The sequence below is a fragment of the Cupressus sempervirens genome, chromosome 3 (assembly GCF_028749045.1).
Source record: "Cupressus sempervirens isolate cs-2001-9-10 chromosome 3, ASM2874904v1, whole genome shotgun sequence".
In the NCBI taxonomy this organism is placed as follows: Eukaryota; Viridiplantae; Streptophyta; class Pinopsida; order Cupressales; family Cupressaceae; genus Cupressus; species Cupressus sempervirens.
This window is the reverse complement of record NC_143120.1, coordinates 344,627,742-344,655,737: the sequence shown is the minus strand read 5'-3', so window position 1 is coordinate 344,655,737 and position 27,996 is coordinate 344,627,742. Positions and strand designations below refer to the sequence as shown.

General features: G+C 34.1%; 1 pseudogene; it reads left to right on the top strand.

The window, feature by feature from the left end:
- On the top strand, positions 1–26,612 carry LOC149566396 (putative auxin efflux carrier component 1d; annotated as a pseudogene).
- Positions 26,613–27,996: the final 1,384 nt, after the last annotated feature.

Sequence of the window (27,996 nt, the reverse complement as noted above, 5' to 3'; positions counted from 1 at the left end):
ATGACTGAGGGATGCTCAAGAATTGGGAATCTATTGTGTATGGTTGTTGTGGGTGAACCAAAAAGTGGGAAGAGTAGAGATGATGGTTTTCTTTGTTACATAGAGGTAGTTGGAAAAGTAATGATAATGAAGTTGAGGAGCATAGCATCGGCTCTACAGATCCTAGTTTTTGACTTATGGATTGATGATGCTGAGAGTTTTTAAATAAAACCCTAAAAACATGTAACAAATTTCTAGGTTAAATCAGCCAGATTTTAACCAATTAAGAATGCTCGCTTAATTTTCCATTTTCAAATTATTGGTTAAAATCTCATGTCTAGCCGAATCTCCATCTAAATTTTGAAATAGATTTTGTGGGAAATTATGAATATTGTTGTAATGGGAAAAAACCCTCTGTCATTAGACTATCAAGACTCAAAACCCTTAAATAAATTAGGATCATATCTTTTCCTTTTCATCTACAATTATGGAGGAGAAAACTTATTGTAGGCATCTTTGGTCATACATGAAATGTAGGATGATTTATTTATCATCTGTTTCACATTTGAATTCAAAATTGATTCCCTAAAATTTTCCATGAAACTAAAATTGAGATTGAAGGAACTAGTTAAAGTTTTGGTGAAGAGGCAAAAATGGTTGCACAATTCGATGTTTCTTGGTTTGGGATTACTACTGGGGCTAGTCATGGCATTGGCATTTATTCATAACCACATTGTAGAGGGGAAAGAATTGATGGGGAAGTGGAAATGAGGAGCTAAATTGATAATTCCAAGAGCTATCTAAGAAAGATTTGGGTTAAGAGTGTTGAGGGTAGCTTCACTTTGAGGTTGCCCTTTCATATTTTGTAATATAGTTATTGCTAGCTCTAGAGCACCACGAAATGATGTAGTCACAACTTTTTATTTGAATTGGGGAGACATTTATAGAAGTTATATTTTCATTATCAAGATATGTTATCGACTAAAATTTGATCCCCAACTTTGAAACTAACCTATGAAGTTTAGTAAACTTATAAGGATGTGAGTAGAAACTTAACCATTCTGTAGTTTTTTTCATTGTAAGGTTGATAGATTTGAGTGAAACATCTTCATCTTGATAGGTGATTTGGTTATGCAAGAAGGCCCACCAAACATATGAAGAATATATACCCGAAGATTTTAGTTTTGGGAACAAAGGAATGGCTCAAGAGGAAATCAATCACAAGGAAGCTCCTCCTCCCCTTGCAAGCATCTCCAAGTTTGGTTCTAGTTCAACAGCCAAGCTTAATCCCAAAGGCCATGACAATTCCAAATTCACAAATATGCCTCCTGATAGCATCATGATAGACTTATTCTTATCATGGTGTGGAGAAATCTCATTTGTAATCCTAATACTTATTCCAGTCTTATAGGCCTCACTTGGTCTCTCATCACCTTCAAGTTTGTTTCCTGCTTCTACTACTATTTTGTTGTATAAAATTGTTCTGAACTGAGTCATGAATATATTATAGTTCTTTGTTTCCCACTATTGATTAACAATTATTCTAGCCATAACCTATTGCTCTATATATAATTTTTGTAACAATTTCTTGTTGTTGCTAAGGTTACCATTGTTTATGGTTTATGTTATATAGTTCTATCTATAGGGGAAGAGACCCAGTAGCCACCCAAGCTAACTTTGTACATCTAGATCTCCTAGATCATAAGTCAAATTATGCCAACTTTTTTAGTAGACCTCCTTAGTGAGTAATGAGCTTAAAGCTAAGGTTTTAGCATTTGGGCATTTACAAATCTCTCTATAGAGATTGTGGAATGCAGAGTGGTCAAAAAGTGCCATCACTCACTTGAAACCCATTATGTTCACCCCTCAATAGTTTCTCACTTAAAAAATAGTACTTGTGTCACCAATGGATGAATTAGCAACCAAGAAAGTTAAAAGATGATCAACTATTAGTACATATGTGATCGGCTATTACTACACATAATATCATTTTTTTAGACTTTTAAAAAGCTTTAATTGTAGAGTATCTATCAGAAAACCCTCACAATAATTAGACCCTTAATGATCATTCGGTCTCTTCCCCTACTACCATATGGCCTTTTGTATAGGATTAAGTGGATGAGGGAAAATAGTACTTTTGAGGATTGTACACAGAATTAAATATATAGGTTGCTATGATGGAGTACATGACCTTATAATTGTGAATATTAGGATCCATGTTAATCGAATATCATATTTATGTGAATTGTGTTGGAATATTCAAATATGGAAAGAATACTTATGAGAGGGGGAGGGTGAATTAGAAGTATCACACTTTAACCAATAAAACATTTAACTAAAAGTAAATTGCATGCATGTAAGTACATCGAGTAAACATGAAACTAAGACATGCATCAACAACACATAACACTGGAATTTGGTAACCCAAAAACCCTCTAGAAATAAGAAGGTAAAACTAGGGTGGGAATGATACCCACAAAAATCACTGCAGTAATATTGTTTAACCACTTCTGATGGTCTGCCCTATTAAGGGCCTGCCCTGTTAAAGGCTTTACACTATGTCAATAGTGACCTGGTTAAAGGATTTACAAACACTTAAGATGAAGTGTCACCCTATTAAAGGATTTAATCACCTTTTGATAAGGATCTACAAATAGCTGTTAAGCCAACCTATCTACATAGGATTTCCTTTCTAATACAATGGTAAGAGAGTATTAGGTATTATAAACCTGATAATTTTCAATCCTTGATTACTAAATGCAAGCACTTGTTCTAGCTCTTTCTTTGATTTTGATCCTCTGAGATCTAATTTCTGTTCATCTACTTTGCTTTGTTCTGATCAACTATATATTGAATTGCTGCTCTTACACTCTATGTCTCCTTTCATTGAATTCCATTATGGTTTTCCCTTAACAATGTTCTCCTTCTCTCATCATTATTACAGTGAAAATTTCATCTTCCTTAAAAAGACTTTGAGGACTTAGGGTTAGATATGGATCTATGATCCACATTGAATCTCAATTTCCCGCTCAATACTTGCCTTTTGCTGATCGGCTGCATGCCTTTCCAATTTTCTAATTTGTTGCATGCAGATTACATAGGAAATGTAAAAGATTCATTCTTATCTCTAGATCTTTCAATATTTACCTTATGTCAGCTACAAAAATGGTTTACATCATAGTTTGTGCAATTACGAACTCTTATGTTGATATTCTGAGTTACTTAGCTCATGAAGCATTACTGATACTCGGCACATGTTGTTTCCTAGATAGCTCAGCACCTAAACTAAACCGTATCACTCGACACCTTATGTTACTCAACACTTGATATTACTCGGCACTTGATATCACTCGGCACTTGATATCATTGGATTGCTCGGCACATGACTGTGACTCGGCTCCTACTCTTTTCTCGGCATGTATAGTGAAAAATGGTTAAGTGTATTGACACTCAGCTATCAAAATTATTCTTTAAACCAACAATCTCCCTCTTTGACATGAGTGGCAAAAACACTTAGCTAAGATCCTGTGATCTTTGACATTATTTCATGCATCTTCTTATTTGCTTCAAAAATTTTAGGAACAAATAACAATATACCTTATGACTCCCTATGAATTGATTATGCCTTGTACACTCAGTGACTTCTATCCTATTTCTACATTCTAACCAATATTTTATATCAAAATTTGTGAAAATTCTCCCAAAATCCTCTATCTCCCCCTTTCATCATACTTACCATTTCATTCTGTACTTAACTCCCCCATACTTAATCTTCTACTTAACTCCCCCATACTTATTTTCCACTTAACTCCCCCATACTTATTCTCCCCCTTTTTGACACTTATGTCAAGGGTTCTATAGGGGAACTCCATACTTGGCCAAAAATGTATTGTTTACTTCAAGGAGTACCTTTAGAGCTACATCCCAATTTGCTAGTGCAACATCCAATGATTTATACTGGATGGCAATCTCTACTACTAGGTGTACAAGTCCATTAGATGTAGAAAGATTGGGGTCTTTCTTGAGGACTGTCTCTGCATTCATCTGCTCCTTGTGAAGTATTTCAAGATGAGGAGTGATTGAGGATTGAATTTGCATCAATTTGGCTTTGGTGGTTGCCTCCTCTGCTACTAAGATAGCTAACTCTCTTTGTGTGTGAATCGATTGGGAAAAATACTTCTTACTCTGAGCTAGATTTGTAGGGAGCTGTATGCTAGAAATCTTTAAATTTCTCTCCAAGCTCAATATTATTTTGCTAGTGTCTTGTGTGAATGTGGAAAAATCACACAACTTGTTGTATAGGGAAAATATGTTTCCAATTATAGTTTTGACTATTTCAATTTTCTTAGCTAGCTCCACTTGTGAGAGTGCTATATCGCCAGATATTTTCTTATTTACCTTGCCTTGGAATTTTTTTCTGACCATTCCAATAATTTGGCATTTGTTTCCTAGTCTTCACTAGTCACCTGGTCAACTATATCAGATAGTTTCTCTATAATTGGCCTTGACTCATCTAGAGACTATAAGCAGAAAGCTTCTGTGAATATGTCTTTGATTTCATTCAAGGTATGCTTGTGCTTGTGTTCTCTTCTTAGTGCTTCTTGTCTCCTTCTTCTATCCAATGCACTCTGAATTTCATTGATCTTCTCTTTAGTGAGAGTGCTGGATTCATAGTATGGAATCTTTATTTCTTCATCAAGCTTAGGAATTCCATAGTGAAGTTTCTTGACTGCCTTTGATGAGCTCGAGCCTAGTGTCTTGATTTGTAATGGTAACCTATCAGTGCTCGATTGCTGAAGAGTCTGTGTTGGAGTACCAAATTTGGGTAATGCAACTAATGTTTGTATTGTAGACTCATCCTTCTTACTTGTCTCATCTTTTTCTTCAGCTTGTTTATCCTTTTGGCAATCACTAGGTGGGGTTGAACTTGCTGGTTGTTCAAATGTTTCTTTAACTTCCCCTGTTGTTGTACTCGGCATCTAAAGTGTATCAGTGACTACACTTGGTGGAGGTGGTGGAGGAAGGAATAGAATACCAGTAGGTTGTATGGTCAAAGGTGGTTCTTGTGTTTTCACATTGACTTTCTTTGTTTTAACTACTGGATTCTGTAATTCATCAACACTGACCAATATAGGATTTGAACATAATTTCACTACTAGTGTTGATTGGTCAAGGATTTCTAAATCCTTTGCAGTTAATGGATTGATGTTTGGACTAGAAGTGTCTATAACATCCTTAATTTTGACTATCTTTGCAAGTGTAATGAGGGCATGAGGACGACTGATAGCTGTGTGTCTTGCACACTTTGATCTTGTTGTACAACTGTATTTTTCTCTTCCTCTTTCTCCTCTGTATGTGCCTTTTTATCTTCCTTTTCTTCTTCAAACTTCTTCTCCACTTGTTCCTTTTCTTTTTCCTTGGTTCTTGATACCTTCATCCCCTTTTTCTTGGCACTTGCCTCTACCTTATATTCTTCATTGTATACATCTTCTATTTTCTTATAAACTATCTTCCACAATCTTGTGGATTTTGTAACTACATCCTCAATTTTGTTCTATAAAATGCTAAAAGCTCTATGTTTGGGAGTGAATCTATTGTTATGCCTCTTGACTGCATTCGTTATTTGATCCTTAGTCAAATTAGGCAACAATCTAGCTAATGTTGATTCCCTTATCTCCCTCTCCATTTGCAATCAAAAATGCCATTTATCCTCTACAATTTTGTACAATTTCTTAGGCATTGATTCATCTAACTCTAAAGGTGTGTGCTTATACTCATCCATCATAGAATACATTGATTCCTCTAATTTATTTTGTTCCTCCTTGGTGAGCTTAGAAAAAATTAGGTTCTTTAAACCTTTCAAATCATCATTCTTAATCTTTGTGCATAATTTATCAATAGTAGTCTAAGGTTTGTGACTTACCACTTGAAATTGGTTGTTGTCCTCTGACTCAATCTTCTCTTCATTTGTTTGACACTGGGCAACAAATTTTATTTTCTTCTTTGGCTCGGCAACAATCTTCTTTGAATTTTTCTTCTTCTCTTTTGCGTCCTCTTGGGCTTTTTGTGCTACAACCCTTGTAGGAGTTCTCTTTGATGCAGGATCAGCTTCTTTCTTTCCCTTGGGTTGAGGAGCAAGAGGAGTTGTGGCCTTTCTTTTTGTGACCTTGGTTCTAACTTGTGCTTCCTCGACTTCTTCTTCCTTAGCACTTTCCTCTTTATCTTCTCCTAACCCTTGAGTCATACCTTGAGGTTCATCTCCCTCATCTTCAATGTCTTCTCCTTCCTCTTCTACTGTTCCTTCTCCTTCAACACCAAATTTTCTTTTGATTTATCTTACCAATTTTTCTTTCTTCTTTACTGCTGAGGCAGTCTTAAAATCTTTTATCACCCTTGATTTTACAACATCATAAGTTCCAAAGGCTTTTTCATTCTTATCAACTTCTTCTATAAGGAGGGCTATTATTTCTATAGAGGCTTGATCAATATCGAGTTCATAACCTAGTGGCCTAAGCCATCTCACTCTAGGTATGACTGCTTGTATATAGGTATAATCAATATCTACAAGAAAGAAGATGTCTTTTTCATATTTCTCAATTAATGACACTAGAATCCTCATTCTTTGTTTCATGGACTATTTGAAGTCCTCAAAGTAGCTACTCATTTGGGCATCAAAATTATCACCCATCTATTCAATATATCCATTGATTTGTTCAACAATTGTTTTGTCTGGATTCTATTTCACCTTACCCACAAAAGGGAATTCTTTCATCAGATAGAAAAACATGCACACCAAAATTGATCCAAATTTGCACTGAGCTCCCTTGCTCTTCCTTATAGCTCCCATATTCTCATTAATCTATTGAAACATGAGCTCTGCTAGATCATATGTATTATCCTTTTTAATCAATTTGTATGCAACATCAACTGCTATAAAAGGCACACTGTTTAACCTGCTTGACTAATAGAATTTGTGTGAAATTATTCTCACAACAAAATCTAGCAAGGGTTCTATGATTGTATCAATAGTCATTCCCCTATTGTTCCATTTAGCACCCCTGTTTTTCTCTATTACTTCCTTTTTGTCACTATGCAGGGTCTTCGGCCGATCTAAGGTTGGAATACCAGTAACCCTATGAACAATTTTCTTGGTAAATTTTGCTGGCCTTGTTTCTAACCAAAGGGCTCCATCATGTATTCTGCTCAAAACTATGCATACCCATTCAACTTTGAAAATAATAAAAAATTATAGGGTTTTGGTCAATCCTTTTCTCTCGACTATTTAGAACTCATCTTTTAGTATTTTGTTCTCACATAGCTTGTCATATGCATTGTGAATTTCTAAATCTCCTATGGCTCCAATTTTGCAGTTATAGTATCTATGAACATCTTGGACCATGACAACTTTATCAGGAATAATTGATAATGCACCTATAGGATCATTCTTGTATGCAACTTCTGGAATGGGCTTGAATTCTGGTTGCTTAACTTCATTACTAACCAACTGTATTTCATGACTCTCCTTACCCTTAGTGGTTCTAGACCCAGATGCCATTGTTTGCCAAACTAGGGTTTACAATTTAAACAAGGTTATAAACACTATGTAGCTCGACACACAAGTAAAATACCTTAAATCGATGAAACTCACGCTGAATCACTGTGGAAATCTTTTGCAAATGGCTTCTAAGTTGACCTTGATCTTCTACACTCTTCTCATCTTTGCTTCGCATTTGAATGGTGAGAAGTGATCAAAAATCAAACTATGTACCCTTCAAAATAGAGCAATTAATGCTTAGTGTGCTGACAACTGTCTACTCAGCACCTGAAGGATTTTAACATGACTCGACACCCATTGTGTTTCACTTTTCTTGGCTCCCATTGATATTTCATAGCTCAACATCATTTATCAACTCGGTCGCTGTTAGCAACTCGACACCTAAAGAAAAATTTGGTAGATTTTGCAAGACTCTCAATTTTGACTTAGCATCTTTGCTTATGTTGATTTCTTCTTTGCAGTTCTTCTATGTCTTGGGACTGATGTATGATGGAACTTAGTTTATCAATCCCACACACCCATTCTTACTTAATTAGATGAAGTGTGATCACTTGACCCATTAGGTGAAGTGATCTCTGCACTTGATGTGTTGTAGTCATCTTTCTTCTTCCATGTCTTAATCATCTCACTTCTGATGTGTTCAACATCTATCTTTGCCTTTCCATTGTTGAACTCAAAACTTGGTACCTTTGACCTTGTTGGGAAATTCTTGCTGACATGACCAGTTTTTAAGAAACTAAAACATGTGTTTTGACTAAACCATCTTTTATAGTTCCCCCTAAAATGTATTCTTATGCAATTCTAGGGTATATGTCCTTATTCTTGATAATAGTGACAACTATACCTAGTGTTGTAATCCCAATAGTAGTGATTTTCATGGTTTGATGTCTTTGCTAGTTGATTTGATGTCCGCATAGGCTTTGATCTGCATTCAAAAGCTCTATGCCCATATTTCTTGCAATTATGATAGTGACCCTCAAATCTTGATGTCTTAATAGTCTTGGTTCTACATTCATATGCTTGATGACCTTGCTTCTTGCACTTATGACAATAGTTTACACTCTTAGGCTTATCATACTGATGGGCATTCTTGCTTCTACATACATTAGATGTATGTCCTTTCTTTCCACAAAAATGACTATAGGTTTGACATTTTTACCTTTGATGTTCCTCTCTTCTGATGTCTTGGATGTCTCTCCTTCTTTAGTGCTAGAATATCCTAGTCCTGAAGTGTCATTGCTGGACCTTGGGGATTTTAGTAATTGCTCAAAATACTTGATGGCTTCATTGGGTTTGTTGAAGCTTTCTAAAATTTTCTTTTCTCTTCTTAAGTCATTCTGTAATTGTTCATTCTGCATCTTCATTGTAGAGATCTCAATGTCTTTCACATTGAGTTCATGATGAAGGTTCATCATTTGGGCAAGTATATCCATCTGCATGTTTGAGATCCTTGTCAATTCAGTACATTTTTATTCAAGTCTATTTGCAAGATTTCATTTTTCATTTTCCATCATGACTTTATCTTCAACTGCTCTTTTCTTTTGTTCAGTGATTTCACATAACATTATGGCTTGTGATTAATGTTCCATCTTGAGAGATCTTATCTCATCTGCTTGAACTTTTCTTTTCTCCATCAGTTCTGTAATTGCTACATCAAACTCTTTAGTATCTCTATTGGAAAATATATTTGTGGTATCAATCTCCTTGTAGTTTATCTCATTTTCAACTATGGCTAAATCCTTCCTTCTTTTCAAGGAATTTCTCAACTTATCTCTAGCTTCCTCCAAGCTATGCAGAGCAAGTTGCACATCTATCACCTGGTTTTCAATGATCTTTTCGAGTTTGAAAACTTCCATCTTTAGATCTTTTCCTCCAAGCTGTTAGGCTTTTTCTTGTGAGAACCTTATCAGCTCTGATACCAATTTGTTAGAATATTCAAATATGGAAAGAATACTTATGAGGGGGGGGGGGGCGGGGGGGGGGAATCAAAAGTATCACACTTTAACCAATAAAACTTTTAACTGAAAGTAAATTGCATGCATGTAAATACATCAAGTAAACATGAAACTAAGACATGCATCAACAACACATAACACTAGAATTTGGTAACCTAGAAACCCTCTAGAAATAAGAAAGTAAAACTAAGGTGGAGATGATACCCACAACAATTACTGTAGTAATATTGTTTAACCACTTCTGATGGTCTACCCTGTTAAAGGCCTACCCTGTTAAACGCTTTACACTATGTCAATAGTGACCTGATTTAAGGATTTACAAACACTTAACATGAAGTGTCACCCTGTTAAAGGATTTAATCACCTTTTGATAAAGATCTACAAATAGTTGTTTAGCTAACCTATCTACATAGGATTTCCTTTCTAATACAATGGTAAGAGAGTATTAGGTATTATAAACCTAATAATTTGCAATCCTTGATTACTGAATGCAGACACTTGTTCTGGCTCTTTCTCTAATTTTGATCCTCTGAGATCTGATTTTTGTTCATCTACTTTGCTTTGTTTTGATCAACTGAATATTGAATTGCTGCTCTTACTCTCTATGTCTCCTTTCATTGAATTCCATTATGTTTTTCCCTTAACACTATTCTCCTTCTCTCATCATTATTACAGTGAAACTCTCATCTTCCTTAAAAAGACTTTGAAGACTTAGGGTTAGATATAGATCTATGATCCACATTGAATCTCAATTTTTTGCTCAATACTTGCCTTTTGCTGATTGGCTACATGCCTTTCCAATTTTCTAATTTTCTACATGAAGATTACATAGGAAATGTAAAAGATTCATTCTTATTTCTAGATGTTTCAAGATTTACCTTATGTCAAATACAAAAATGGTTTACATCATAGTTTGTGCAATTACAAATTCTTATGTTGATATTCTGAGTTACTCAGCTCATGAAGCATTAGTGATGCTCGGCACATGCTGTTTCCTACATAGCTCGGCACCTAAACAAAACTGTATCACTCAGCACCTTATGTTACTCTACACTTGATATTACGGCACTTGATATCACTCAACACTTGATATCACTAGATTGCTCGGCACATGACTGTGACTTGGCTCCTACTCTTTGCTCGGCATGTATAGTGAAAAATGGTTAAGTGTATTGACACTCAGCTATCGAAAATATTCTTTAAACCAATAAATTGCTTTTGAGTAAGTGAAAGGGAATACAATTTTTTGAAGTGTGTAAGGATTTTTATGACATATAGGTGTATGAATAAATGAATCTATGTTGTTTTGTATCAATATCAAACATCTTTGATATATTTTGATGATTGTATAATCATTTTTGTAGATGGAAATTTGAAATGTCTACCATCCTAGAGTAGTTGATAAGAATATTGTTTGATGCTGGTCTTGGTCTGTCCATGTTTAGTTTGGGTATGTTTTGAATCCTTCTCTATCTCTCCTTTTGAGGAGTTATTCTGCACATCCTAGAGCATGGCTTAGCTAAGCCTTGTAAACATCTAAGACTGGATTAAGATTTTAGTGAGTTTGTCACATAGAAATAACTTTTAAATTATTGTAATGGATTCACTAATATTGTGCTTCAAGTTTCTTGTTTGGGTCATGTTAGTGAACAGATTTTCCTCCAAGAAAATATACACAAATATAACCCTGAATGCCCAAATGAGAAGACTAATCAGCACCAACAGTTGGAGAGGTTATCATGGGGTTGATAACCTTCCTCTGAATTTTTATCCAGTACAGCTCCCCATACAAGATGTTCAATGAGTTAAATGTGGATGCTTTTACCAGAAAGCATAAAAGGATATCAAACATCTACCTATAAGTATAGCATAGATGTGGGAAAAACTAAACAACTACAAGAAATTAAATGGTAAATGACACAAAGTCCGTTCACCCTAACAACAAATAGAATCAAGAAACACATTATCCATCTTCTTGAGAAAGTGCAGAAATGAAGATATGGAGATATAACAGCATATTTCAGAGAAAACCAAAGTGACACAAAGATCACACTTAGTGGAAAATAGATTGCTCAAACTCAAAGTTTTGAAAAACAATTAACTCTCAAGTCTCCCTCCTTTGAAAGCATAAAGCTACACTTGCTATTACAATCACCATTAAAGAAAGCTGTAAAAAATCAAAACTCTCCTATTGCTAACACACAGTTTAGAACAAGAAAATGAAAACTTGCTTTGCCCTCCACAACTTCACAAGAAAATGAAATAAAATTGGGGAAACTTCTTCTCCTTGCTATAGCACAAAGTATGCAGTCTTTTGGAGAGAAAAAAATGGAACCACTGTTTGTTTGATGCTTTCACCATATATAGAATTTATGGGCAAACTGTTCAGCTTCTATAACTAATTCTTGGAGGTATGCGTTCTTTGAAATCCTCCCTCCTTTTTAACTTTTTATCTTTCTTTGATGGAGATGAGAATTAAGGCTCACGAGCGCCCATATGTTTTCTGACAAGTGGCATATATAGCTGATGACTCATAAAATCATTCTTTTTAGATTATTGCTCACGAGTTAACTAATTATTATTATTTTTAAATAAAGTGACCTTTTGATTTATTTAAACTGATAATCTACCCACTATCTATTGCCACATGTTTTATATTTTGCATTGATTTGGAAGCTTGAATTGACCTAGCCATCATGATCTCGGGTATCAAATACTATGGGTATGTTTGAGCATATGTATGTGAGAAAGGTGCCACTTCTTCTTATAGAAGATTCAAACTATCTGCACCAACTATTATAATGATTGTATTTGCACTCGAGGAGGAATATTATATGCTTTGGATTGACCATTGTGTCAAACAGTTCATCTACATCCTTTAGACCTTTGATCAAAATGATTGCAGAGGATTTCAAACATCATTAGCTGACCCTTCTTTTGTTCATGCCGCGGGTTGGGGTATCTTTACATAGGTCTTCTATATGTCCATTCATTAAAGTGACTATGAGAAAAGTGTCAACTTACAACCCTCTCTTGAGCATGCATAGCTTTGGAGCTATTTGGACACACTTCTATCTCCATTTTAAGTAACTGATTGTGCTGACAGCATTCAATTTATATATCTTTGAATTGAAGGTCATCTTCATGCCCAACACTGTACCCAATGATTGTCACACGTATTGAGCCTGAGACCATATGGGTTTTCAAATGATCCACACTGCACTATTCTCCATTAAAGCCAAGCTCGAGCCTAAGTCTTATTCACTCAATAGCATATCATATATTAATGTTGAAGTTGTTCCCTCAATTTTATCTCCGTATTGATATGAGATGAATGATTCGTGGCTTTTCAACATTAGTGCATGGGTTCCATCCTTGCGGGTCTTAGCATAGAGTGGGTTGGCATGATCGATACTCATATGTCTTTGCAGCTTACTTAATGACTACTCGGATTGGCACCATTGTTACCTTGTGGAGATATGTATCCTTACCTCTACTCTCAAATTTTAGTTTGAATAGTATGGTGACACTTTACAACTCAGGTTTTATAATAAACTATGGAACTAAGACGTGGTGCATAGTCTTGATTCATGTTTGGTGAAGCCTATCCCAGCCGAGGGGTCAATGTTTCCATGCCGTAGGATGTCCAATTGTTAATTCTCTGCAATGGGAGAATCTGCAAGTTCCAACACTATTTTTCCACAATGTCTCCATTCATAGGCGAGTCCCTATGACTTGATATGTTCTTAATCCAATGCTCTTTGTTGAATACCCCACATACATTAATCCTGAAGCTCAAATGATACATTGTCTAAGTTTTGTGTAGCTTGCGGCTTTGAGAATCTCCAATAATGGATTGGCAATTATCATCAAAATGCTCCAACTTATGTGTTTTCTCGTAATCTACTACAACCACGTAAGTTAAGATGTGAGAGGGACCCCCGATTTGTGATATTTTAGGGCAACACTTTTAATTGCTCACATTCACAAAAGGTTCACATGCTCGAGCTCTGTCACTACTATAGTCACCAAGAATACATATGTATTTGTTCATCTTTCTCTTTGAACAACCTCATTGAATGATGGATTATTTCTAGTTACGGCTCTCTATAGATGTTGGATCTTCGAATATCAACATTGAACTCATGTTGAAAACTAGAATTTGCACTTCAACTTTTTTCAGCCAATGAACTTGGGAAATGAACCTTTCTGAACCACTGAACTGGTCTTCACCTTTACCTATACTTTGCACTTTCTCAAGTCTATGAACTGGCAGAACCTAAGCTTAAATGATGAAATTCTAAACTTTTTGAAACTGATCCTGCATTTTCAAACCCATCTGAACTAACAAATCTACATCTCGAACCACTTTGAACTGCTTTGAACTGAGTTTGAAGTACTTTAGAGAGGTTCAAAACCTGAAACTAAAAGTTTAAAAACCATGTCCACATAGGTTGAACATGAACCATTCAATCAAGACCAAGCTCAAAAACTAATCATGTATCTTGAACTTTCTTGAATCAATGGATTTGCATTTCGAACTTTGATTGAGCCTTTGAATCATCAGACTCATTAAATCTTTGAAACTATTGAGCTAGTGGAATTTGATTAAGCTGACGAAGTTTGAGCTTGAAACATGAATTGAGATTGAACCAAGGTACTAAACTAAACATGGGCTCTAAACTTTATGAACTGAAAAATCTGCATTTCAAATCTAGAATCTAAACTTCGCTTGTATTGAACCTGCAGGACGGGTTACCTAAACCATTGAACTGCTTTGAACTACTTCAAACTTTAGTTCGAAGTGGTTCAAACTCTGCACTTGAAGTTTTTAAAGTGTAACCATATTGGGCACTAACAGGTCACAAGACTATTCATGGCATTGCAACCCAGAATCATAGCATGTGGGAATTCAAATGTAGCATTTGCAATGGCATTCAAGTTTCTTACTAGGCCAGTTATAATGGCTACAACTTCTATTCTTGTTGGTCTAAGGGGAGTATTACTGCATGTTGCTATTGTCCAAGTATGTAGCTAAGTCATAGGATATGTCAAATTTCATCCATGAAGTTCAAATTTCAGCAATTTTTTATCCTTTCCAAACTTCATCTGAATTATATGAATTTCAAACCTTGTGACTTAGGGATCTAGTAATGCTACAAACCTTTTGAGTGGTACTTATTGCAAAAACTAGCTTAAATTAGGAACCATTTTTGCTCTCTAAATCCATTTGTTGTTAGTTTGCTCAATAATCATAGATGCTTGATTCTTAGTTTTTCTATCTTATAATTGAAGGGGCAATAGTAGAGATGTTCAAATATAGTAGTCTTATTCATCAACCATCTAGAGATCTCTAGGCTGTCTTTATTTTTGGTACTCAATATATGCATGTGACATTTTCTTTTTTGACATTTGTAAAGCTCTTTTTGTTTTATATACCAACATATTGCAATTATATTAGTTTCATTATTCTCTCCCAAAGTCGCTCTTTATTTTTCTTTTTCCTTTGAGTGACTGGACTGGTCACCTTTGTCTTCTTTTATAGTTATAATTGTCTACAAATGTTCCATTCATATGAGCATCAATATAAGACCAATACAATTTCAAGCACAACAAGAGACTAGTACTAGCTTCTTTCAAGCAACTACACTAGAAACTACATATGGAAGACCAAGAGTCACAAATCTAACTAGAAATTATCATGAATCACAACTTAGAGTTTCGTATTAGATGTCTCTTTGGGTTTTGAACTTAGATATCTACAATGAAAAATCCTTCAAACAATAAAGATGAACCCCTTAGAGGCTATCTTTCTATTTTTGAAAGTTGGTCTCTTATTAATTTTTTCAATTGTTTTTGGTGCAATTGATGTAATCTTCATATTGCCATTCAAAATTTGTTTCCTTGATTCTTTATCTTTTCTTTTTTGGGCATGGAAAACCATCCTTATTTATTGCACTCAAGAAACTATAAGACCTTGGGAGACTTTCAACCATGTCAGAGGTCAAACTCTTCCTTTTCTAAGAAATTTGGAACTCTTAAATAGCCAAGGTTTGAACCTAGCCCTTGTGTGAGGCAATGCCCATCTCTACCAATAAAATATTTCCAATTCCAACCAAATTCTTCTCAATTTATTTTGATTGAAGATTTTGTTATCATCCACAAGTTATTTAACAACATATTAATTATTTTTGTTGTTTTTGTAAGGAAAAGTTGGATTCTTAGGTCTTCTAACATGTTTTATTTGCATGGAACATGCAACAGTCCCTCAGGGAATTGTTCTCTTTGTATTTTCTAAGGAGTACAATGTACATCCACTTCTTCCACCCTCTCCCAAATTTTTTCTACATCTTTTGAGTTTGTTTTCCAATTTCTTATGGAAAATCATGTGTAAAGGTAGGTGATAGTGTTATTTGTACTAGTGTCAGTCTCGAATCATTTCACTTTGCAAAAATGTACAATTGTAGAGAAGAGTCTCCCAAACCCCCCTCCCTAATCTCTCAACATCTCTTTATAATCATTTTGAAAACATTACCTTTGAAATTCCACCTATTTCTAAATTATTTGCATTCAAACTCTTAATTGATAAGTACATGTATGTAAAGATTATATTGCATACCTTGACTTAGGTTCAAGTAGAATATAGAGAGAAAATGCAAATAGTTGTCTTTTTCTACTTTTTTTGGCATGAAAGCACAACTACAATTGGGTAGAATCTTCCAAAGAGTTTGGCAGATAAGCTCTTCACTCTTGTCTAATGAATCCCCTACCTCTACATACACTATCTAAAACTTTTACCTACCATGGTTTTCCTCCATCCTCCTTTCCTTCCTCACTACTTGTAGAACATGCTTGTTGTAATCTAAAGAAAGATTGCACATTGTCATCAACACACTCACTTCCACTTCTTCTTTCTTTGAAAAATAAGACCTAGGCCAATCTACCAATTGTCCATTAACACCCTCCACACCCACAAATTTTCTTCCACCATGAAATAGTGTATGCTCAAAAGTTTGTAGGAACTCATCATCAATCTGACACATGCAAGGCCAAAAGATATAACAAATATAACTGCAAAGAATGTCTTCCAAGCTAAGCTCTTCAACAATCAAGCTTTCACTAAACAAAAAAGTGAAATATTTTCCTAACATTAGCTCCAGTCAAGTTTAAATGACACACTTTAACCACTGACTTGTTTAGAGGTTTCATGTGAAGCAAGTTTCTGGATTGGATTATTTCATGTGAAGCAAGTTTTTATATTAGCTATTTTGAATGATTTTTACATCAACATTCAAATCACACTATGTGATCCATCATCAAGATGCAAGAACACTAAGGAGGATCCATCATTAGGATGCAAGAACACAAAGGAGAAATAATCACACTATGTGATCCATCATTAGGATGCAAGAACACAAAGGAGGATCCATCATTAGGTTGTCTTGCATCTTGATGATGGATCCTCCTTTGTGTTCTTGTGTCTTGCATCTTAATGATGAATCCTCCTTTGTTTTCTTGCATCTTGACAATGAACACAAGGGAGGATCCATCATTAGGATGTCTTGCATCCTGATGATGGATCCTCCTTTGTATTCTTGCATCTTGACAATGGATCATGTAGTGTGATTCAAAACATTGATGTAAATATTATTCACATAGTCTAATCTAGAAACTTGCTTCACTTATTAATGGATTTGTGGAAATCTGTACATTAGATGGTTCATCCAATCCTAAACAATCCAAAAATTAGATTGTGATGTTCAAGCCAAACCATTAGAACCTTATGTTTATACTCACCCCAGTGCCAGAGAAAATCAAAGGGTAGCTTTGTCCTATTTCTTTCTGCCTCTGAGTTAGTGACTCTGATCCATCCATTTCTAGAAATAACAAACTTTTGATCTCAACTGTGATGTCCACTACCTCTTCATCCAATGATTCACAATCTGATGCTCTTAATGCCATAACTAAAGTTAAGGGTTTAAATCCACCATTAAGTGCCTTCAAGTTGTTGTAGCCTTTGATGGTGAGAAATTTCAATGATTTGAGCTCTCCAAAATTATTAGGAAGACTATTAAGGTGCTCACATGCATCCATAAATAATGATTTCAAACAACTTAGCTGTCCATATGATTGTGGAAGGCTCTATAACTTTGAACAGTCACTCAAATTGAGAAGCTTCAAACCACATAGATTGCCAAAGCTCTTAGGTAATACAACCAGTTCTTTGCATTTAGTTAAAGACAAAAATTACAAAGAGGATAGATTCCCAAAGTTGTGTGATGATAAAAAGTAAATGCCCTACATTTAGCCATATTTAAAAATAGCAACAATTTAAGTTGTCCAAAGGCGGGCCTTTCTAATGGCCACACTAACTTCTCTTGTTGGCCTATTATCAAAAAAGAAAACAATGTCTAAAAAGGCCTCCTTTGAAAGATTGTCCAAACTTCTATATATTTCATCCACCACAAGTCCAGTGTCTCCACCAACTGCTATGGATTCCATGAAGAATGCCTTAAGAGACCTAACTTTAGAGGTACTAGAAAGGTAATTTTTTAATTTGTGCCCAATTAGTTCTATAACTAGAGGAATACCACCACACATATTCACAATCTCATCTATGCTAGGGGGAAGTGATGCATTGGCACTACCTAGAGTTATCTGAGTAGAAAATATCTTTCTTGTGAATAACTTGGAAAGACAAATATTTTTCTTTTTTCAAATAATGGGAAAACATTTGGTTAGTGTTAAGTTTGGGGAATAAAATTGGTCAGGGTTAGGTAAGGAAAAATTAAAAAACAATTGGTGCAATAATTATTGAAGTCCAAAAACCATAATTTTTTAATGAAAAAAATTGTCAGAGATTGCCAAAAAATCACAGTTTTCCTGATTTACTCATAATTTTCCACTCTAAAAACATGATTTCTCCAATAATTAGACTTAAAAGGATTAATGCTCAACTTATAAGAATCCAAATAGTGGAGAAAGCACAAAAATACATATACTTGACCCACTTTTTAATTGCAGCATCCTTACAGTGCATTTGCCAAATGGGAGGTCTATGACATGTTATCAACGTTCATCAAATTACAATTAAAAAGTTAATATATTAGAATATATAAGTACTACTAAGTTAGAAGGCATCAAAATGTGAACATACAGAAGGTGCTAAAATTGTTTGAAAAAAATGCACAAGAGATGAAGATTTAATCAATGTAAGATGTGTGCAATTTTGATTTCCTTGAGGATATAAATGCACCAAAAAATGTATAATAGGTTGTATTTTAGGGTTGTTCACATTAAAGGGTGTTTTGAGAGTGAAAGGAATAGATTTATAGTGTTGCTGATTAGGACAATTTGATTTAGACTATTGTAGTCAATAGCTTTATTTGCAAAATATTTGGAGGTTTTGAGAATGTTGAACCTTAAAAATTCATTCTAGTTGTTAATTTTGTTGAGATGTGGAGAATCGTTTTGTCCTGTGTGGAGAAATTCTAGAATCTTGATATCAGTTTAAATATGAGCTGACTATAGGTTCTTTATGCACCAAATTTCTACAGAGATCTTCCCATTCTAGATCATCTTGATGCACAGTTGCAAATTTGATAGGATTTTGCTGGTTGGAGAGGCAGACTTCCACCATTAACCTCTATGCTTTGCTTAATGTCCATACTGTATTCCCAAGGTGCCATTTTACCACAACTTAGAAGCAGGCTAAAGAAGTAGTGAAATTTTTCCGTATAGCTACCATTACCAATTCCATTTTTTTACGAGTTTGAACAACATATATTTAATATATTCATTTACTACATATCCCACATTCATGGATTTCCATGAGACATCACTTTAAAGAAAGAATAATGTGCCTTGTCTATTCTTCTATATTTTGCTTATGTATCTAACAACTACCATTACATATTCTATTATTTTTCAAGTTTGAATAACGTATATTTAATATGTCCATTTACTGCATATCCCACAATCATGGATTTCCATGAGATGACATCACTTTGGAGAATAATGTGCCTTGTCTATTCTTATGTATTTTGCATATGTATCTATCATTGCATTTCCAACAATAAAAATTATTTGACGATAATAGTCTTCTCATCATACTTTGATGGATGTCCATGACCTACTCTAGAGCTCCCATTTTGGCATAGGGGGGAAAGATGCCAAAAAAGGTTGCATAATTTGGCTTTATAATATCAATTTAATTTTCTTGAAAGTTTTTGAAGTGTTTTCAGCAAATCTAATTTTTTTAAATGCAATTCCCATTTCAGCCTACCTAGGGAGAATGTTGATCAAAATGGTCTCATTTTCAAAGAAAACTAAATCAATGATCTTGGCTGCAGAGAAAATAACTAGCAGTCCAGGGTCGACCATTGTAAATAGAGGATACTTTCTACTAGAGCTTTGTGGTTCTCTTAAATACTTAGCAAAGCAACCCAAGGAGTGACTGATCTAGGTACTTGGCAAAGCAAGACATTTTGGACCATGTTTTATGTTTTTGAGCATTATTTTACTCCTCCAATATGTTTACATGCAAAATGCTTCACAAATTTTGTAGTTTAGATGGTATCCCTTGTCTACAATTAATTCTGAGAAATTGATGTTACAAATAATAATATGTCCTTGAATCATAGCCATACTTGTCTAAATATATTTTGGCACCAATGAGAAGGCCATTTTTGTAAAAATTAAAGAGTGATCAGTCAATATATAATGTTCATCCCTTGCAATTTAGCTTCTCCACTTAACTTTCTAGAAAAAAACAACCAAATCTTAGTGAGGGAACATACTATGTGTTGTATGGGAACATAGAGAGACCATGAGTTTAATTTAGGAAACTGGTTCATGAATTTTTTTTTCCAAAGACTAGATGGATTTAAGGGTGGGATACCAATCTTATTTTAGTAGAATCATGAAATGGTATTAGTGCATTTGCAATACTAGATATCAATGACTATTCAACGATGGAAATTTTGGATTTTGCAAGTGGATGAACATGAATTTTAGAATACAGTTATATTCCTGTGCAACCAAATCCCCTAATTTGTTGATAAAAATGATTTTTATTCTACTTTTTTGGCAAACTATTGTATAAGATCTTGAGAGAATGGATCACAAACAATAGCTGGAGTTGAATGGAGTGAAGAGAGTGGGCAGAGGCCTATAGGATGGGGCATGTATATATGCTTTTTTTTTCATATATATACATTGTGGATGTAAATTCTTATTTGGTGTGTGGCTCAGGGTCAGAGGATGTACTAAATGAATATATGAATGCCATGGAATGGGCATGTTGTACTGATGGGCCAGGTGGTTGTGTTTGTGCTGCAACTAAGTGTTGTCAATAAGTCATTCCAAAAAGATTGGTGCCACAAATTGTTTTGCCCAAATGAAATGAGGGTTATAGTGTTCTTCATGTGTAATTGATAGTGCTTTTGCACATATTTTTTGTGGTTTCAAGGGGTAGGCATACTTTTCCTACACATATTTTCTTTCAAGCCTGGATAAGCATGGGGTGATTGCATGAGAGGAAGGAATATTTTTGGTCATTGACTGCATGACTATTCTTGTGATGATGAAAAAAGCATGGAGAAGAAGAAGATGATGAAGAAACTATAGATTAGGATAAGGATCTTCTTTTGAAAAAGTGCACTATTTGATGTTATTATTATCATTTTTATGATTGCTGATTAATGATTGTTGGTGGGAGTTTGTAACCAGTAGAATGACAGGGCAAGCAGGTGGGTAGGGCTGTTGATCTTAGATCTTGTTGTCCTTAGTGGTCAAGATGGATAGAATTATTATTATTTTTGCATGTATGTACAAAGTTTATATATATGTGCAAACATGTATGTATGTATATATTTATGCATATATGTATGCATATATGTATGTTTATATACAAATGCTTGCATGTATCTAGTGTTAAATAGAATCTTGTGGATACATATGTACAAACATGTATGTACAATATATACACATATATGCATGTATATATATATATGGACATGCATGTTGTATGCATATATATGTGCATTCATATATATATGGATGCAAAGTGTGGAAGCATGCAAAAGGCTTGGGAACTTTTTAACTGATTGCCTCAAAGAAATGCAGTCTGATGACATGTCATGATTACAAGATATTTGGTCTCAAAGGCAAACATGGCAACCTTTACCAGCATCTAGCCTTCCTATGTTGAAATGGGAGCTTCAAAATAGGTTATAAACATCCATCAAAGTACAAAGGATAGAGGCATTTTGTGAGATGTTGAAGTTCAAATTGCCTTGGTAGACTAATGCAAGCTGTGGAAGCATAGACAAGGCATGTGAATTATTTGAGGCACATGCTTACATGTGCACAAATACACATATCAAACTGAGTTCAAAATGGAGATGAAAGATTATTTATTTTTACACACACTCCTTTGGATGATATTTGCATACATTTGTAAGGAAAAATAAACTGGTTGTATAAAATAAAAATATCTAGGCCAATCAAATAAATAAAGCATAAAATGACATTTCTATAGGATAATAAAATGAATAAAACATTGGAAAAAAAAACTAATTTAGATATATGATCTGTGAATTAGATACTAAAGTTAAATGTGGAATGTATTTGAACATTTAATCTTTATCGCACTTTAGTGTTTGTATGCTTATATGAATGTGTGTTTGCAAGGGAAAATAAACCAGCTACATAAATATCTGTGCTATTTAGGTAAGTAGAGTGTTTATTAAATAAATGCCTTAATTAAATAAGTAAGGAATATATAATTCACAATGCTAGATTTTTAGGGCTTGTTAAGTTTATTTGCTTAGTACATTCAAACTGAAAGTTTACCTATAGGAGTGTAGACCGAAACTGAAATTGTTATGTTGATTTGAATTTTGAACTATACTCTAGGTTGTTAGATGATTTTCTTAGATCCTTTGAACCGAGTTAACTTTGCTTTGGTTCATCTATATAAGTGGATAACTGACCTTTACAATTGTGAAACTTTATTTAATGTATGCATATGAATTGTAGGTAACAAAAATGAATTGGGAGAATTTTAACTACTAGAATTGCTCACCTCTATCTTTTTAAATTTGAATTTTGTATGGAAATTGTAGTGTTTACAATCACTTTTGGAGCATGTAATAAATCATGAGGGTTATGTGCTTAGTCATCCACCTCAATTGGATCGATTATTTGGCTTTGGAACAATGGTTGAAGAAAAGCAACAAGCTTGCAATGGCTTATGTCATGGTGTATTAATGCTCCATGATAAATATTCTTCAAATACTCCAATGATTTCTAGGTTAATCCTCTTTCTATACAGCAGCAAGCATTCACTTTGAGTTTAATTATTCTAAATTCTCTTTTAGGATCACAATGTGGTATTTTTATAACGTTTTGATCTATTGAAATAAGTTAAACTAAGTTGTTTTACATACAATTATGGTCATATAAATCATTATCATTAACCTTTCCTTTTGTGATCTATGTGTATAGATACATATAACTAGATTGGCCTGTTCATAATAAAGATAGGAATAAGTATTGCATATGTTGGTGGATTAAGGTGGTTTTATTATGCTTTTCTTTATTGGCACTCTGTAGCTGCTTTCATCATCTAGGGAATGCCAATTCTAATTGACCAAGTTTTGAAATGTTTTAACTCCTTGTGCTTTTCTTTGGAGATCTATAAAATTAAATTTCTTTTTCTTTTCATCATTGATAAATTTGGTATACATTATAGCTTAATTGAAATGGTATTATTTTTCGAGTACATGTTATGATAGTTTTTTTACTTATCCACTGCAATTGATGATTTTTCTTGACATAATTTAGTTTTATATGGAAAATAATATGAGAATAAGTTAGAGGGAGGGAAGCATTAACGTTTCTCTGTGTGTGTTAATGTGAATGCACATTCATGTATGCTTGTAGTTGTTTTTGCCTATTTGGCTGAAAATGATTGTGAATCACTATCATTTTCTAGGTGGTTTGTATATATTTGAAAGTGTTGGAGAAGTAGATGGAGGAGCAAGATATCTGAAGCTTAAAATGCTCCACATCTTTTGCTAGAGTTTATGATCATTTGTTTATGACTAGCTAGACTAGAATTAATTTTGTTCTTGCATTAGTATTGGAAGACAAATTATACCAATGATAGTATATAGACATTTTTGGCTAAGTCATTATTACAAAGGTGAGGATTGTGAATGTAATGATCTCCCACAAAAGGAAAATAATTTTGAGAGCTACTTTTCTCATCTATATTCCATTCCTCTTACTTCTAGCAATGAATTTATTTGCAAAGAATTCTTTCTTTACATGGAAAATCACCAGTTTAGTATAGTTGCTACATCAACTGCTCCAAAAGCTAGAGCAATGGTTTTAGTAGACCATGGTGTTGTTTGCATTGATGAATTTGACAAGATGAGTGATCAAGACCATGTGTCTATACATGAGGTTATGGAGCAACAGATAGTAACATCCACTGTCACCTTAGACCACTCTCAATGCCCCCTTCATCTTGAATTGGACTTCAACTTGACCTCATTACTTTATCTTAAAATATAATGTTTCCCTCAAGGTTCAAATTCCACAAGAGAGCTAGAAATGCTCCTTATAGAAGTCAATTTTAGCATAGAGCAAGAAATGAGAAAACAGCTTTACATAAACCTTCCACATTCTGCCTATAAAATCTTCACCTCTTTGTTGAAACATGAAAATTTGATGTTTCCCTTTTTAAAACTTGAACTATAAACTCAAAGTTTGTTGTTTTAACTTCAAATCTCTATACTTTAAATTTTCCTCTTATTCCTTAGGTGGATTCTAGTGATGGAGCTAGAAATGGTTGAGGAGAAAGACCAAGATTTCATACACAAGCTTGAAATGCAATACTAAGGTTAGAAATTAGACAAAGAGCTAGAAATGGGCTCTCAAGGAGGTTGGAATTTAGAAGGGGAGCTGGAAATTCTTCTTAGCTTGACCAAATTTTAGGAAATGAGCTAGAAATGTGGAAGGTTTTTGCCTAAGACATTCATTTGTCTGGAACTTAACTTGATTTTTCAATTGAATATGCAAAAATTCTTAAGCATTCCCTTGTTCTATATAAGATTCTTAAACACTTTTTTCTTTAACATTTGCATCTTTCTATCCCACTTGACTTACAAACTGAAGGACTTTCCATTGCTACTCGTGCTTTCAGTTTGACTTGGTTCACGATTTCTACATTTCCATGACCCACCTTGACTACTCTTTTGTCAATGTCTCCATGACACTTTGTGGACAACTTTTTAACAACTTCCTTGGTGATTTTCTTGATACTTTCTAACATTTTCTTGCAATCCTTGATGAATCTTAGATCATGGGTTAATGACTCACTCACTTCCTAAGGAGAGGACCTAGAGGCCAAAGCAAGGCCAAAGCAACTACCACAACTAAGCCTAAAATGACCATACCACTAAGCAAGTGAGGGGGTCCCATTTGCAATGCGGAAATATATTGAAAGGTCACAACACTACTATTATACACACACCCATTTAGAGTGGCCTTTTTTTATTTCTACTTTTTTTTGGGCTATTTCCTTACCTTTCTATTTATCATTGTACTAGCTTAGCAATTAATCTTCTTAGGTTCACCCCATGCTTAAATTAAGCCCAATTTTTTTCTATTCTCTTTGCCCCATGGCTATAGCTATTTTTCCTTAGTCCCTTGCTATTGTACCTACTATACATTCCACTATTTTTAATCTATTTCTAGTTTATTATGCTAGACATTGGTATAATTTCTTTCTTTAGTTGGCATCAGCAATATTTGAGTTTTCTCATTTAACATGATGCAAATCAATGGTTTTGACTTCTTTTTTATTAAAGCAATTTCCTGAACCATCATCTATATTGTTCTCATGCATCTCAAGCAAGAGGGTTTTATCACATGCTTAGTGTGAGGATGTTGATGTAGTAAGAATAAGATAAATCTCTCTATTTGGTAGTTAATGTCAAACATGGTGTTGGGGTGTAAGGAAGTAATAAGGTATGAACATTGGGAGAGATATGCTAGATAATGTAGATTACATCAAGTGTTGATTCTTTACATCTGTATGCAATTTTCCTTTTTCTTTAATGACATGTATGGTTCTATCTTTCACTATATAAGTTTGGAGCTTAATTTTTTTTAACAGTACATAAGAGACAACACGTATAATAGTTGCTTGGGAAATAAACTTGTCTTTGGAATGAGTTTTACTATTGCTTATTTCACACTGATGCACACCCAAATCATTTGCAATTTTGTAGTAATGAGCAATTTTATGTAGTTTGGTGATGGTTAAGCCTATCAATTGAATAATTATTTTTCTTTTTTAATGTGCAGCTAAAATTCTAGCAAAGCATCAGCCTCCAATGATAGATGTACAAGGTATGCATGGTGCCTCTCAAAGGTTTGAATAGGCCTCAACAGTGATGTAAAATGTGCATATTAGAACCAGTGACATAAATAATGTCTTTCCATATGTAGGCTCGATATAGGCTCCATCTTGATCCTATTGTTGAAGAGGTAAAGAAGCTTTGTGGCCAATGCTACAAGAATGCTAAATCAAAGTAGGTTCTTTTCCATTATAATGGACATGAAGTTCCAAAGCCCACAATATATGGGGAAATGTGGCTATTTAACAATGTTACATTTAATGTTAATTTCTTAGTAGAACATAATTTAGTATCTCTTATAATCTTGTTAGGTGGTTGAAGGCTTTTTTTTGAGTGTAGGATTACACACAATACATTCCCCTATCAGTTTATGAATTAGAATCATGGCTTGGGACACCCTCAATTTATGTGTTTGATTGTTTTATTGCTGGTATGATTGTGAATGCTTTTCTAGAGGTAAGTTTTACACAATAAGTTGTGAAGCACATGGAATCTTCTATGATTAATCCAAACAGATACATATGCCCCTTTATAAGTTAATTATTTGTTTGAATATATATAATATATTTCTTGACAGTGTCTTTCATTGATGTGCAACATCAAGATTGGGGTTCAGGTATTTCTTCTGTAGTCACAATGAAGGATTGTATATTACTTGTAGCTTGTGGAGCAGATGAGATTCTTCCTTAGAGTGCTGAATTTTGAGCTGATATCTTCACTTCATGTCTCACAACACCTATTAAAATTGCATTGTGATGGTATTATCCTATTCTCATACCTCTAATCATATCATTATTTTTACACATGATTGGGAAACTGCAATTTGTGATGCGCTAATAGCTAGCTCCTTTGTTGGGTACAACAACTGGACATCTTAGGGAGTGAATTAATAGCATGGTTTCTGGTACAAAATCAATTTAATATAGAGTTTTGGTAATGACTATTTATCTATCTTGTATCTTAAATTATTCTCATTTCCCTCAAATATGTGTCACAATGGATATAGTGTTTACATGTATCATAATATTGAAATGATTCTCTGATGTAGGGAAAAGTTGTTTACTATGCACAAATAGCTCACTTCTAATGGAATGGAACTTAAAAACATTGAGATGCTAAAATTAGTGATCCTTTTATTCCTGTCGCATTGGGAAATTTCTAGTTTTTGCAATGTATGTTACTAGTTTTGGATTTCTGTTCACTAAACATGATTACATATTTATCTAACAAGACATAAAGAATTACCAAAATGCCCATATTTGGAGAGGTAAATTTATATTATTTCACTTTCCAACTATTAAATTTACTATTGTGCTCAATATGCCATTCTTTTTATACAACACTTTGAATAGTTTTCATTAGCATTTGAATGCTCTTTTGAGGCTAATTATTGCATGCATATGAATAATTATTTTGATTGATTTTAGGCCCTTCCTAATTGTTGTAAGGTTTTGTGCAATTCAAAATGCTTCTTGTGACAAATATTTTGTGACAAATATAATACATGCAAATAACATCATATGTACAAAGTGATAGAATGGTGTGGAAGAAGACATATACAATACAAACAAATGATATCATATATACATATTTTAGAGGACTCATTTTTATGTTACTCTATTAGGATTTGATTATGTATCTTTCAAGTCAAACTCATTGATCCATATTTTGTCAGTTGTGCTCTTATGGGCATGAATGGTCAACATGCCATCTATTACATCTAGGTGATGCTCACAAGGGTGAAACATCATGATATATCACAAGGTTACCCATCTTTGTAGAATGCTAATGATTCTTAGTTGGATTAGTTCCAAGATAAGTCACCTCTTGGGAAGTCTTGATGCTTACCCCTTGAGTTTTGCAAATTTTTTGAGAAAACACAATTTTTGTGTTGCCCATACTAAAACACTAGAAAAACTAAAAATAAAGACTAGAAGACTACGAAGCAACGAGCTAAAAGATATGTGTGAAGGAACAAGCTAAATGGATATGCCTATTCTAGTAGCTATTAAAAAATAGTGTGCAGTGGAAGTAGATTCAACTCCAAAGATGAGTCTATTTTTTTCTAATTCTG